Here is a 13,741-nt window from a genome sequence, read left to right as displayed (position 1 = left end):
CGCCCTCGGTGTGGAGCTCTACGCAAGATCTGGCCTCATGGGGTAAGGATGATCATGAGAAAGGTGAGGGATCAGCCCAGAACTACACGGGAGGAGCTTGTTAATGATATCAAGGCAGTTGGGACCACAGTTACCAAGCAAACAAATGGTAACACACTACGCCACAATACATTGAAATCCTGCAGTGCCCGCAAGGTCCTGAAGTTTGCCAATGAACATCTAAATATTCCAAGAAGGCTTGGGAGAAAGTGCTGTGGTCAGATGAGACCAAAATTGAGCTCTTTGGCATCAACTCAACTTCTTGTGTTTGGAGAGAAGAGAAATGCTGACTTTGACCCCAAGAACACCATCCCTACAGACAATCACGGCGGTGGGAACTTTATGCTCTGGGGGTGTTTCTCTGCTAAGGGTACAGGAAGACTTCACTGTGGGGCTGATGGACGGGCCATGTACCGTAAAGTCTTGGACGAGAACCTCCTTCCTTCAGCCAGAACACTGAAGATGGGTTGTGGATGGGTCTTCCAGCATGACAATGACCCAAGGCAACAAAAGGAGTGGCTCAAGAAGAAGCACATTAAGGTCATGGAGTGGCCTAGCCAGTCTCCAGACCTTAATCCTATAGAAAATCTGTGGAGGGAGCTGAAACTTCGAGTTGCACAGTGACAGCCAAGAAACCTTAAGGATTTAGAGAGGATGTGTGAAGAGGAATGGACCAAAATCCCTCCTGAGATGTGTGCAAACCTGGTGACAAGAAACGTCTTACCTCTGTGCTTGCCAACAAGGGTTTCTCCACCAAGTAAAAGATGTTTTGCTTGGGGATCAAATACTTATTTTACTCACTTTAATGCAAATTAATTTATATATAATGTGTTTTTCCTGGATCATTTGGTTGATATTATGTTTCTATCCGTTAAAATAATCCTACCATAAAAATGATTGACCCTTCATTTCTTTGTAAGTGGGCAAACTTACAAAATCATCAGGGGATCAAAAAGAGGTCACTTAAGGGCACTTAAAGAAAGCACACTTTCATGACTGTTTCTAAACACATTTAAGTACACTTTTAAAACGTGTCTATATGATGTGGAACATACTGTCCTGCAGAGTTTCATTGCAAACCTGATCAAACACATTTGTGTATTAGTTAGAATGATGTTGCATTAGGTGCCGAATGAAAAGTTTGCAATCTAAGGGTTATAAAAGTTTAGCCCGACTATACGATCATATGTTCTGAAGAAGCCACTGCATTATGACCGCAGCAAAAAGGTTGAAATGCTTTCCATCTCAACTGTACAAAGCAGGTATTCACATAAAGTCCATGGTCATTAAATAAATCTGATTGAGCATTTCAAAAGTGCTTAGCAGATACTTGAATCTGTAGGCATTGAAATTCATTTCTGCACAAACACAAAGTCACCTTCAGCAAGCTTTTCTTTGCTACTGTAGTAACAACAGTGTAGTGCATTAAATATTTATAATGTGCGAGCTTTAGCTCAATTTAAATTCTTTTTAACTCCCATTACTCACGACACAAAGCTTTGTTTTTGGTTGCGCCTGAGGCCAGAATGCACAAATAATGAGGAATTTAGATTACATGACTCCTAATTTTTCCTCATCAATAGAAACTTAAAAGTCTAATTCTCATTCCTCTTAAGCAAGAAAGGAATGGCTTTTATACAGCTGCTTTTTCAGTGACGTGACAAGACAAATGTCTTTCAGTCACCAAGGCCACATTGTGCAGCCCTCAGCACACGGTTGTGTTCATTTGACCTTTACTGCTTAGAATTCAGACATGTTGTATGGTGTAAATTAATATTACACTACGTGAAGTATGAAGCGTAGTATGCCCTTTTTTAATATGCACAGAAAACCTGGAGGACAAAATGTGCAATTTACAACCCAATACTGTGACCCACACATTACACTTTAGCATACTTTTACATAAAAGAGAAAATAATATGATTTAATAGAATATACTTAAGTGTGAACTGAATGTAATGTTTTCAGACACTTGAAAATGAAATTAATTAGAGTTTACATTTTATTAATTTAAGTACATCTTCATATGTAATATTTATAATTACTTCTGTTGTCTTTAAAATTTACTGCCGAATGTACTGACAAGCATGTATGATAAACTAAAATATACTTTGATGTAATTTCTATTGAAACTTGAATTTAAATATTTGTAATAACATATTTGCATAAAGTTGCATTTAAAAGGTAGTTGAAATGTAATATCAAATAGCACGCTACAGTTAAAAGGATAATCAAGTACTTTACATGTGCTTTAGAAGGTTACTTCTTTAAAACATGACAAAAACATTGATTTAAAATGTACTTTAAGGTAAAACCTTTATTTGACATTATGTGCACTTTTTAAAAGTCTACTTAAAGGGATACTCCACTTTAAAATGAAAATTCTGTCATTACATACTCACCCTCATGTTGTTTCAAACCTGTATGAATTTCTTTCTTCTGCTGAACAGAAAGGAAGATATTTAGAAGAATATCAGTAACCAGACAGTTTCTGGTCTCATTGACTTCCATAGTATATATTTTTTCCTACTATGGAAGTCAATGAGAGTATCCCTTTAAGTGTGTAAAAAACAAAAGTGTACTCTCTTTAAGTGCACTTAAGTGACCTTAATTAATTTTATATTGTCTGCAAGTACTGTTAATTTAAATATATACTTTTTAAGATTTGAAGCACACTACAAGGGCACATTCAATACAATTAAGTGCACTTCTTTTTCAGGGTTGATCTTCTGCCTAAACATAAAATATAAATGGACAACACATTACCTGTATTATTATTATCATTATTATTATTATTACATTGTCTGTAATAATACAGAAACATTGCAATGTTTCCAGAAACACAAAATACATACAAACTGTTTAGTCAGCATTAAAGATTAGAACTTATTATGATCAATAATAATTTGCTTCCATCAAATCTGGTTTATTTTACAAAAGTCTTGACACTGTAATGCTGTGACATTTCTAGCAATCCACAGTTAGGACACACGTTTGACAAGCTTTGACAGTGCTGACATTAACAACTAACACTTTAAAATGGCGGAGAGGGTTTTAACACGCAGGGGGCGCAGGTCAAACGCAGAAGCGCTTCATCTGAGCATGAGCGCCTGAATCCTCGCGGGGATCCATAATCCAGGTAATGTCCTTATCTGTCCCCAACCATTTCTGATGAGTTCTCATCTAGGAAATCACACAGCAGCCGGATTCCACATCCGGCAATCAGGATTAATGTCAGTCAGACTCAGAATATCAAAACGGACTATGATACTTTTAGCTGTGTGCTATTTGTGGAGAAGTGGTCTTGTGACAGCTATGACTAAAGCATGAAACGCAACAGCTGTGAAGAAATCAGGCTCCGATTAAAGACTCTTTTAGAGTATATGTTATTTATATAATAAATAATAAAATTTTAGTATAATCATATTATTAATATAATAACATGTTTTGCATTATTTTACATTATTTTCATGGCAATTATGTTGAGTTTCATTGTGTCTGAAAACGTCTCGGGTTACGTATGTAACCCTTGTTCCCTGAGAAAGGGAACGAGACACTGCGTCGGTGACGACACTAGGGGAACGCCCTTCAGCGTAGCACGTCTGAATTCATGAATGAAAACTAATCCAATCCTATTGGCGTTGCGTGATGACGTAGCGTGTGACGGCATAAGCGGATGTATACAAAAGCACGCCGGCACACAGAAATGTCAGCTTTTGCTATGAAGCAAGTGCTCCAGGCGGGGTGAGGTGTGGCGAACCGACGCAGTGTCTCGTTCCCTTTCTCAGGGAACAAGGGTTACATACGTAACCCGAGACGTTCCCTTTCGAGGGAACTCGAACTGCGTCGGTGACGACACTAGGGGAACGAGATACCCACTATACCACAACAAACCCCGCTCATCCTAGTGTGAAGCTGTCTTCAGGCACAACTTAGGACGAAAGCACTCGTGCACCGGGTGTAGAGGGAAGGTCCAGACTGTAAAACCTCATGAATGTGTGCGGAGTGGCCCAGCCAGCCGCCTCACATATGTCATGGATAGAAACCCCTGAAAGGAGGGCTCTAGAGGACGCCATGCCTCTGGTGGAGTGAGCTCTCACGGCCATAGGTGAAGGCAATTTGCGCACCTGATAGGCCAGGGAAATAGTCTGAACAATCCAGTTGCTGATGGTCTGTTTAGAGGCGGGAAGCCCCTTCTTGGGCGACCCAAAACACACCAGCAACTGGTCTGACTTCCGCAATGAGGAGGACCTCTGAATATAACACTGCAGTGCTCTGACAGGGCAGAGCAGATGAAGTCTCTCCTCATCCGCCGTCACGTGAGGTGGAGGATGAAATGCCTGCAGAACCATAGGCCGTGCCATATTAGATGGCACCTTGGGCAAATAGCCGGGCCTGGGATGTAAGATGGCCTTAATGTTGCCTGGAGCAAACTCCAAGCACCCATTGGAAATAGAGAGCGCCTGGAGATCTCCTACCCTCCTCAGAGAAGTAATGGCCAACAGAAAGGCCACCTTAAACGAAAGGTTCTTGGCCTCAGCCGACTCCAATGGTTCGAAGGGAGCCTCGGCCAGCCCTTCGAGAACCACTGCCAGGTCCCAAGAGGGAACTCTGGTGCGAGTCGCAGGTCTCATCCTCCAGGCTCCACGTAGGAAGCGTACGACCAAGTGATGCCTCCCCAGCGGGCCATCACTCAGGGGAGCGTGGAAAGCCGCAATGGCAGCCACATAAACCTTGAGTGTGGACGGGGTAAGCCCGGCAGAAAAGCGGTCTTGGAGAAACTCCAGTACTGAAGCCACTGGGCAGTTAACTGGGTCCAAGTCACGCTCTCTGCACCAAACGGAAAATACATTCCACTTAAGGCCGTATAACTTCCTTGTGGAGGGAGCTCTGGAAGTTAATATGGTTTCGACCACTCCAGCTGACAGGCCGGCTTCTAGGTACTGTGCCCCCTCAGGGGCCAGACCCACAGTTTCCACAGCTCGGGTCGAGGGTGGAGAACTGAGCCCTCCGCCTGGGACAGCAAGTCCCTCCTCAGAGGGATCTGCCATGGCGGGCCTGCCAGGAGTGAAATGATGTCCGAAAACCATACTCGGGCCGGCCAAAACGGGGCTACTAAAAGTAGACTGACTCCGTCTCGACGGACCCTTTCCAGAACTGCTGGGAGCAGAACGATCGGGGGAAATGCGTACAGACGCAGCCTCGGCCATGTCTGCATCATGGCGTCCAGCCCCAGCGGAGCTGGATGCCTGAGAGAGAACCAGTGGACAGTGGGACGTCTCTTGAGACGCGAAAGATCCACTTCCACTGGGCCAAATCTCACGCACATGGCTTCCACCACCTCTGGGTGGAGTCGCCATTCCCCCGGCCTCAGCCCCTGCCTCGACAGGATGTCTGCTCCCTGATTCTGGTCCCCCGGGACATACATCGCCCTGAGAGACGATAGTCTCCGCTGGGACCACAGGAGGATCTGATGCGCCAGTCTGCACAGAGGGCGCGACCTCAGACCCCCCTGGCGGTTCAAATAAGACACCACCGACATGTTGTCGGTTCTCACAAGGACATGGCGACCGTGGAGGTCTGGCAGGAAGCTCCTCAGAGCCCGGAACACCGCCAACATTTCTAGGCAATTTATGTGCCAAGAGGAATGATGGTCCTGCCAGAGGCCTCTCGCAAAACGGCCGTCCATGACCGCGCCCCAGCCCGTGAGGGAGGCGTCTGTCGAAATAGATACTCGGCGACATAACGCTCCCAAATTGGGACCCTGGGACAAGAACCAAGGCTTCTTCCAAATTGACAGGGAACGAAGGCCTCTGCGCGTAACCCTTATCAAGCGGAATGGGTTTCCCCTCGGGGAAAACCCCTTGGTTCTCAACCACCACTGTAAAGCTCTCATGTGTAGCAGGCCAGAAGGTATCATGCTGGACGCTGCTGCCATGAGACCCAACACTCTCTGAAAGTGTTTGACAGTGATGGCTTGGCCTAGCTTTAACCTGGACACTGTGGTCAGGATAGACTCGATCCGAGCAGGAGACAACTGAGCCCGCATCGTGACCGAGTCCCACACCACTCCCAGGAACGTGGTTCTCTGGGCTGGTGTCAACACGCTCTTCTTCGTGTTGAGTCTTAACCCCAGGCTCTGGATGCGGGCGAGGACGACATCTCGATGCCGAATCGCCAGCTCTTGCGACTGGCCAATATTAACCAGTCGTCGATGTAATAGAGCACCCTGATGCCCTCGAGCCTCAGGGGTGCTAGAGCTGCATCCATACACTTGGTAAATGTGCGAGGGGAAAGTGCTAGGCCGAACGGAAGAACCCGATATTGGTAAGCTTCGCCCCCGAAAGCAAACCTCAGGAACTTCCTGTGAGATGGAAGGATGGAGATGTGAAAGTAGGCGTCCTTTAGATCTATCGTGACAAACCAATCCTCGGATTGAATTTGACTCACGATGATGGGATTAGTGAGCATCTTGAACCTGAACCTCCTCAGAGACCGATTCAAGTGCCTCAGATCTAAAAGTGGACACAACCCTCCATCCTTCTTCGGAACTATGAAGTACCGGCTGTAGAATCCGGACTCCCTGACTGGTGGGGGAACATGCTCTATGGCCCCTTTTGCCAGCAGCGAGTAAACTTCCTGTTCTAACACCAGACCCTGCTCTGGGTCTACTGCAGTCCAAACCACCCCGTTGATACTTACCTCTTTTTTGGTGGGCAGCCTGGAACTGCAGCCTGTACCCTATTTCTACAGTGTGCAGGACCCATGGAGAAATATTGGGGAGACGTTGCCATGCCTCGACAAAATTCAGCAAGGGAACCAGCCCCTAAGGGTTGGTGTCAAGTGTCTTGTGAGAGCCCTTGACGATACCCTGAAGCGGAGGACCGACAGGGAATAATCGAAAACGACTCTCGGTGTGCGGACGCCAGCGCTGCCTGGCCGCAAGCTCTTGGGGCAGACAGAGCAGCGTGCGTTCGCTGGAAACTGATGTGTCCCGAAGCGCAATTAGCGGCGGGATGCTGACACCAGTTTCCTAAGGGCCCGGTGAGAGGGAGGATCTCGATCGATCTCTTTTTGGGGGGGGCAGCCCTCCAAGGTCTCACATAAGTTAGGACCTCTCTCCCGACACCTTCCTGGCCTGAAGGACAGTCCTCAGATCCGTCTTCTCAGGAGGCTTGGGCGAGAGCGCCGCCTAGAGTCCCAAGCTCAGCTTTTGCTTTTTTTTTTTTTTTTTGAGGGGGACTTCTAGAAGCGACACTCTCCTTCAGATATTAGGCTGAATTAAAATATCTAACCAAGTTCTAAAGTCAGATAATATTTTAATTATTTTAATTCCTCAGAATTAAATGCAGCCATAAACACTGGATAGTGCACCAGAATACTGTTTAAATACTTATTTATACGATCTACTACACGCTGCCTCGGCAAACGCGAGCCGTTACAAATTGGCTTTCATCCCTCAAGAAGAAAGTCAACAGGTGCGAGGCTGAAACACCCGAAACGCACGACTGTGTGCGGCGAGTTATTTCACAATGAACAGCCTGCCAGCACCCTCAGGAGCTGACTGTGAATGCCTCGCACCCAAACAGTATTATTTCTCAGATCGCGTGTGTCCCTTTTATTGCAGACCCTTAACGCGCTGTCTCAACAAACGCGAGATTCGAGTCGTTCACAATAAATTTGGCTTTCATCTCTCGAGAAGAAAGTCAACAGGCGCGGCTGAGACACCCGAAACGCACTGTGTGCGGCGAGTTATTTCTCAATGAACACAGCCAGCACCCTTCAGGGACTAACTGCATGCCTATAGCACCCACACAGAATCTTTATTGCAAACTGCAAATAGACTCGTAATCAACGCGCGCCTCGGCAAACGCGAGATGAGCTACTAGATTCTGTATTGCAATGCAGACATTCAATCTACGCGCTGCCTCGGCAAACGCGAGATGTCAGTCATAGAATCGTATCGCAAACTGCAAAGTAGACTCGTAATCAACGCGCTGCCTCAGCAAACGCGAGATCCGAGCTACTAGATTCTGTATTGCAAAGCAGACCTTAAATCTGCGCGCTGCCTCGACAAACGCGAGATCCCAGCCACAGAATCTTATTGCAAAGTACACTCGTAATCAACGCGCTGCCTCGGCAAACGCGAGATCCGAGCTACTAGATTCTGTATTGCAAAGCAGACCTTAAATCTACGCGTTGCCTCGACAAACGCAAGATCCCAGCCACAGAATCTTATTGCAAAGTACACTCGTAATCAACGCGCTGCCTCGGCAAACGCGAGATCCGAGTTACTAGATTCTGTATTGAAATGCAGAGTTAACAGGACATACAACACCAAATAGGACAGAATTGTTTCACACACACAGAGCGCTTGCTGAATAGCAAAAAGCTGACATTTCTGTGTGCCGGCGTGCTTTTGTATACATCCGCTTATGCCGTCACACGCTACGTCATCACGCAACGCCAATAGGATTGGATTAGTTTTCATTCATGAATTCAGACGTGCTACGCTGAAGGGCGTTCCCCTAGTGTCGTCACCGACGCAGTTCGAGTTCCCTCGAAAGGGAACAGCACACGTCCAAATGATCTGACGGCGCGGGCGGGTATAGACATATACATAGATGTCGCCTTGGCTACTGCAGTTCATTGGAACGAAACCGTAGCCAAGCGACATCTAGTGTATATATCTATACCCGCCCGCTGGCGGGTATAGATGTATACACTAGATGTCGCCTTCGCTACTGCAGTTCATTGGAACGAAACCGTAGCCAAGGCGACATCTATGTATATATCTATACCCGCCCGCGCCGTCAGATCATTTGGACGTGTGCTGTTTTCAAGAGATAACAACGATATAAATACTGTTCGTTTTCTCACACAAACCGCTCGTTTCGTGTCTTAGGCCATCAATGTGTACTTATGATGGGGAATTGTTTCATTTGGATGATGGGGAATTGTTTTAATTTGGACTCTGTGCTTGTGTTTTGAGACAATGACCATCGACCTGCATTATATGACTGACAGACAAGAACGGTTTGACCTAAAAATATCAAAATTGAAACTACTGCGGAAACAAAGACACCTACATCTTGGATGCCCTTGAGGTAAGCTAAAACATATCAAAAATTAATTTCAAAGTGAACTATCCCTTTAAGCCCTAGTCTGATAGGACTAGTTTTCTAAACAATTTCTAAACAAAAATTCTTATCACTCGATGTCAGTGATTTCATGCACCGCTTCGAACGGGACATGTTTATTACAAAGGTTGGAGTGCGCGTTTTCTAGACGTGGGCATTACATAAGGTCATTTGCTGTGCATGCGTGCATCACATATAACGTATATGTCTTTTAATTTATTATTTGTTATAATTATTTGTTAATATAATTTTAATAAAAACCCTATTTTAGTAAACTTTAGAGTTTTTGGCAGTGGATGTTTATAATAAACTTGCATAAGTGAGCAGTTTCCGCGATTTGGCTCTATTTTTCGTCGGACAACATCCATTTTGAATCGAAATGAAAGCATGTCGAAGATCAGTGCGCAAACTGTAGCTCGAGTAGCTCAAAAACACATGAGAACACGTTAGTATCAGCAATCACAGACATTCGCAATGGGAACGGATTATATTTCTCAGGAACTTGAGTTTGCCGAAAAACAGTAGGCAATTTGCCATGGAATTTTTACAGAGGTTGTGTGAGAAAAACACTGACTTGGCAGATTCGGACGGGATTAAAATCACAAAATACATCTGTGAAACACGAATTTCTCTAACGTCCCCCTGGAAAACTGGTCCTGTGCGCATACGGCTTTAGTCTTGATTATTACGTTTTCTTGGTTATTGATTAGTTACACCTGAGTCTTGTTTAGTTCCCTTGCTTGCTGTGTATATTCTCACCATTTTGTTTTTGGTTAGTTCTTTGGCTATTTTGCTTAGCAATATTATTACTCTAGTGATTCTCATGAATGTTCCGTTAGTTAGAACAATAAAGTTCCCTTGAATCTAGTGTCTGCGTCAAGCGTGTTGGAATTCCATCACATCGGTGACAGAATGACAACCTAGATAAGATGATTGTAATGGACTGTTACCTGCAGAACATCCTCTTGCTGGTGGTATGTCCCGCTCGCTCTGTCCCGAGGCCGGAGCTGATCATCATGTCCATCTCGGAGTCCGCGGCGTCAGGACAGTCCACCCAATTTCCAGTCAAACAAGAATTTCTGGCATGGGAGGTGGGCGCGCTAACAAGGACGCTACATTCCGCAACCTCTAGCATCAGGTGCTAGAGCGCTTCTTGAGGCCAGGGGAGTGAGGTTTACATGCACAGGTTTTACTAGCTTGCCTCTGTTACACTCACCTCCTTAAACCTCACTCACATCCTGGTCACGGCACAAATGCAACCCCTCCTGTCCAACTCGCGCTGCTCCAAGCGGGATTCAAACCGACCTTTCCAGAGTGGGAGGCATGCACGCTAACAAGAATGCTAAAGGCCATAGCCTCTAGTGTCATTCGCTAGTGCACCTTATAAGGCCAGGAGAGTGAGGTTTACACGCACAGCTCTTATTGGCCAATGTCCGGTACACTCACCCCCCTAAAACGTACTCCCATCCTGGTAACGGCACCAATGTAACCCCTCTGGTTCTACTCACACCGCTCCAAGTGTGATTTAAACCAGTGTTTCCGGCATGCGAGGCGGATGCACTAACAAGGACGCTAAAGACCGCAGCCTCTAGTGTCAGTTGCTAGTGCACCTCAAGGGGAGTGAGGTTTACTCACTCAGCTCTTACTAGCTGACCTCCGTTACTCCAGAGCCAGATGAGGAGCACTGGCTCCATGATTTTACTGCGGAGCCAGCTCTCACCCATGTCCCCACCCCGAACTCTCTCCTCCTCAGCCTGCTTCAGGTAATGTCCTTGATGTCTTGGCTCTGCCTGCTATTCTTCCCACCCACTCTGCCCTCACTGCTGATTTCGTACAACTCGCCGGCTTCGCCTCAGGCCCAGATGCCCTTGGCTACACCTCGGGCCTCTAGGCCCATGTCTCCATTTCTGCCTGTAAGCCCTTCGGCTCTGCCTTAGCTCTGCGCTCCCTCAGATCCGCAGTGTGTCCACCATCTCTAAGGCTCCACCGGGCTCCCTCATCCCTCGGCTCAACCTTGGTCTCGCGTCATCCTGGTTTCGCTGCAGACGTCCGGGCCTCCAGCTACATCTCAGCTTGAACCCCAGGATCAAAACCAAATAATGCAAATGAAAATGAAAAATAGGAAAAGAAAATTAAGCCAATTTTATGAAATGTTTCAGTTTCATTTGCATTATTAGATTTTGATTCTGGGGTTAAAACTGACGTGGTCATGTGTTTGTGAGATTTACCCTAACCTGTTATATATATGATCTAAATCTAAACTGGGTTGACTTGATGCTCTGAGGGTGAATTGAACATGAAACAGAATAGTAACTACACAAGCTGTTTTTAAACAGAACACCTTGGGTAAGCAACAAACTTCAAAAACATAAATTATGTAATGAAAGAAAATAAACAGCAAAGATGACGTTTTTGGAGAAGCTAGTTAACGAAGAAAGGATGAGCAAGAGCACTTCATGGGCTGTGAAGAAGGGGTTGTGGGGAAAGGGAAGATATGACATTCAGGTTTCATAATTTAATGAGAGATGCTCAGCTGAAAGGGCTTTGTGAGTAGTTTTTTTTTCATGGAACAGGATAGTGGAGTGGAGACTCAAAGAGGTCATCCTCCTGTTCCACATTCTCTCTGACTGTAATTACAGAGAAACACATGTTAGCTGGCCAGATTTTCACTCACAGATCTTTGTCTGAGGGCAGAACTGAAACTGTGGCATTTTAATTTGCCCCCACAACTGTGAAACTTGCCCTTTTCCAAATGGATACAGAAACACTGTGTGCTAATTAGTAGATCATACTCGGCTACTCTCTCAGCTTCTCCAGCTTGAACACAACCTCAAGGCAACAGCGACAACTTGTGCTCCTTCTTCATGCTGTTAAGTCCCGCTTAGGGAATGCATAATGAAGGTAAAATATGATTAAAACTCTGAATTTTTTGCAGACCATAGTTTTCTTTTAACCTCACCATATGTGCCCAGTGTAGAGTGGATATCACTTTTTTTTCTGCGTTTATCACAGAATGACCAAATCTGTTGTGTTTCGAATATACTTAGGTGCGAACTGAATGTAAACTGAATATCTCCTTAAATTCACTGGCCATTATGTATGTCACTGGCCACAGCTTGAGATATTGTTAAGATCTCGTCTGAAGTACTAGAGGAGACACTAGGGGTTCAATCAATCACAAAGAATGATTGCTAGGGGTTTTTACTCAGGATACATATCTGAGATTCATGTGGATCAAGCATTAATAAGACTCTCCATTTAACATAATTTAAATGGAAAACATGAGATAATACAAAGTATCTAATTTGTGAGTTTTCTTTCCTATGGGGCGGTTGCAGCTGAACCTAACAATAGTGTTGTCAGATACTTCGTATCATTCTTGTTTTGTTATTATATATGTAATTCTGCCATGTTTAAAGCACTAAAACAACTACACAGTGACGCCTTGGAAAAAGGAAATCCATGAATTAACGCCAATGACAAACCCGAGAGTGCAAATTAAAACAGAGAGCTCCGGAAAAGCACGACCTACATTGCTCTGTTCATAATCTGCAGATTTTTTTTCATTTCCACCTGGCAGATTGCCAAGGCGAGGATTTTGCTGCAAGCAATTTGATCCAAAACAGAGGACTGAAAAAAAAAAAAGCCATTTATGTCTATACAAGGCTTGTGTAGATTCAAACAAAACACCGCAGCATCTCACCTCCATTATGAGAAGAAAATCAACACAATGACTTCCCAGAAAACCCATCGTCTGTGTGATCTGAGAAGTGATGTGTCAGATAACACGGATTGTCTAGACATGTCCAGAATAGAGAAACCCACATGGTCCACAAAACAATTTCATTACAGGTTGTTCCTGGGCTCCGGTAACAATTCACTCCGTCAGACTTTGTAAGGTGCTTTACCAAAGCACAACCATTCATTAAAAGTTAAAAGACAAAAGAGGTGAAAACAAGAATAGGATCTGAATCCAAAACCTTTGGGCTTTTACCCAACAACACCTACTACAGCTATGCCAGCTGTCAAAGAGACATTCCAGTTTGAGACCGGTAGTTAATGATACACTTTATGATACGAGACGATCAAGAAATTTAAATGATCTTGAATTTAGCATGAGGAGATTAGACCAGAGGGCTTATAAGCAAAATAAATTACCCCAAAATGTGTCAGAGGACTATTCAAGCCCCTAATTAGTGTGCCAGATTTCAACATATAAATGTAAAAAAAAAAAAAAAAAAACATTTAAAAAACATAAAAAATTAAATGACCGATGCTGGGAAGGCTGTGAACTGTGAAGTACTGAATTGTGGAGTTAGACCGTTAAACAGTTTTTCACCATTGCTGTGTTCAGGATTTTTTGGGCGGGGCTAAAACGGGGGCTCGATGACGCACTGGAGCCACTGAGGCTGGCCCCTCCCCTAACAATATAACTAGAGCACATTCGCATCAGTTCGCCGATCAATCGCAAGTTACTGTCAGTACTATAAAGCCCCTTTCACACAGAGATTCCGGAAAATACACGGATAATGTGTCCCGGGATCGGTTGATTTTGGTTCATT

The sequence above is a fragment of the Rutilus rutilus genome, assembly GCF_951802725.1.
Source record: "Rutilus rutilus genome assembly, chromosome: 1".
Lineage (NCBI taxonomy): Eukaryota > Metazoa > Chordata > Actinopteri > Cypriniformes > Leuciscidae > Rutilus > Rutilus rutilus.
Note: the sequence above shows the minus strand (reverse complement) of the source record.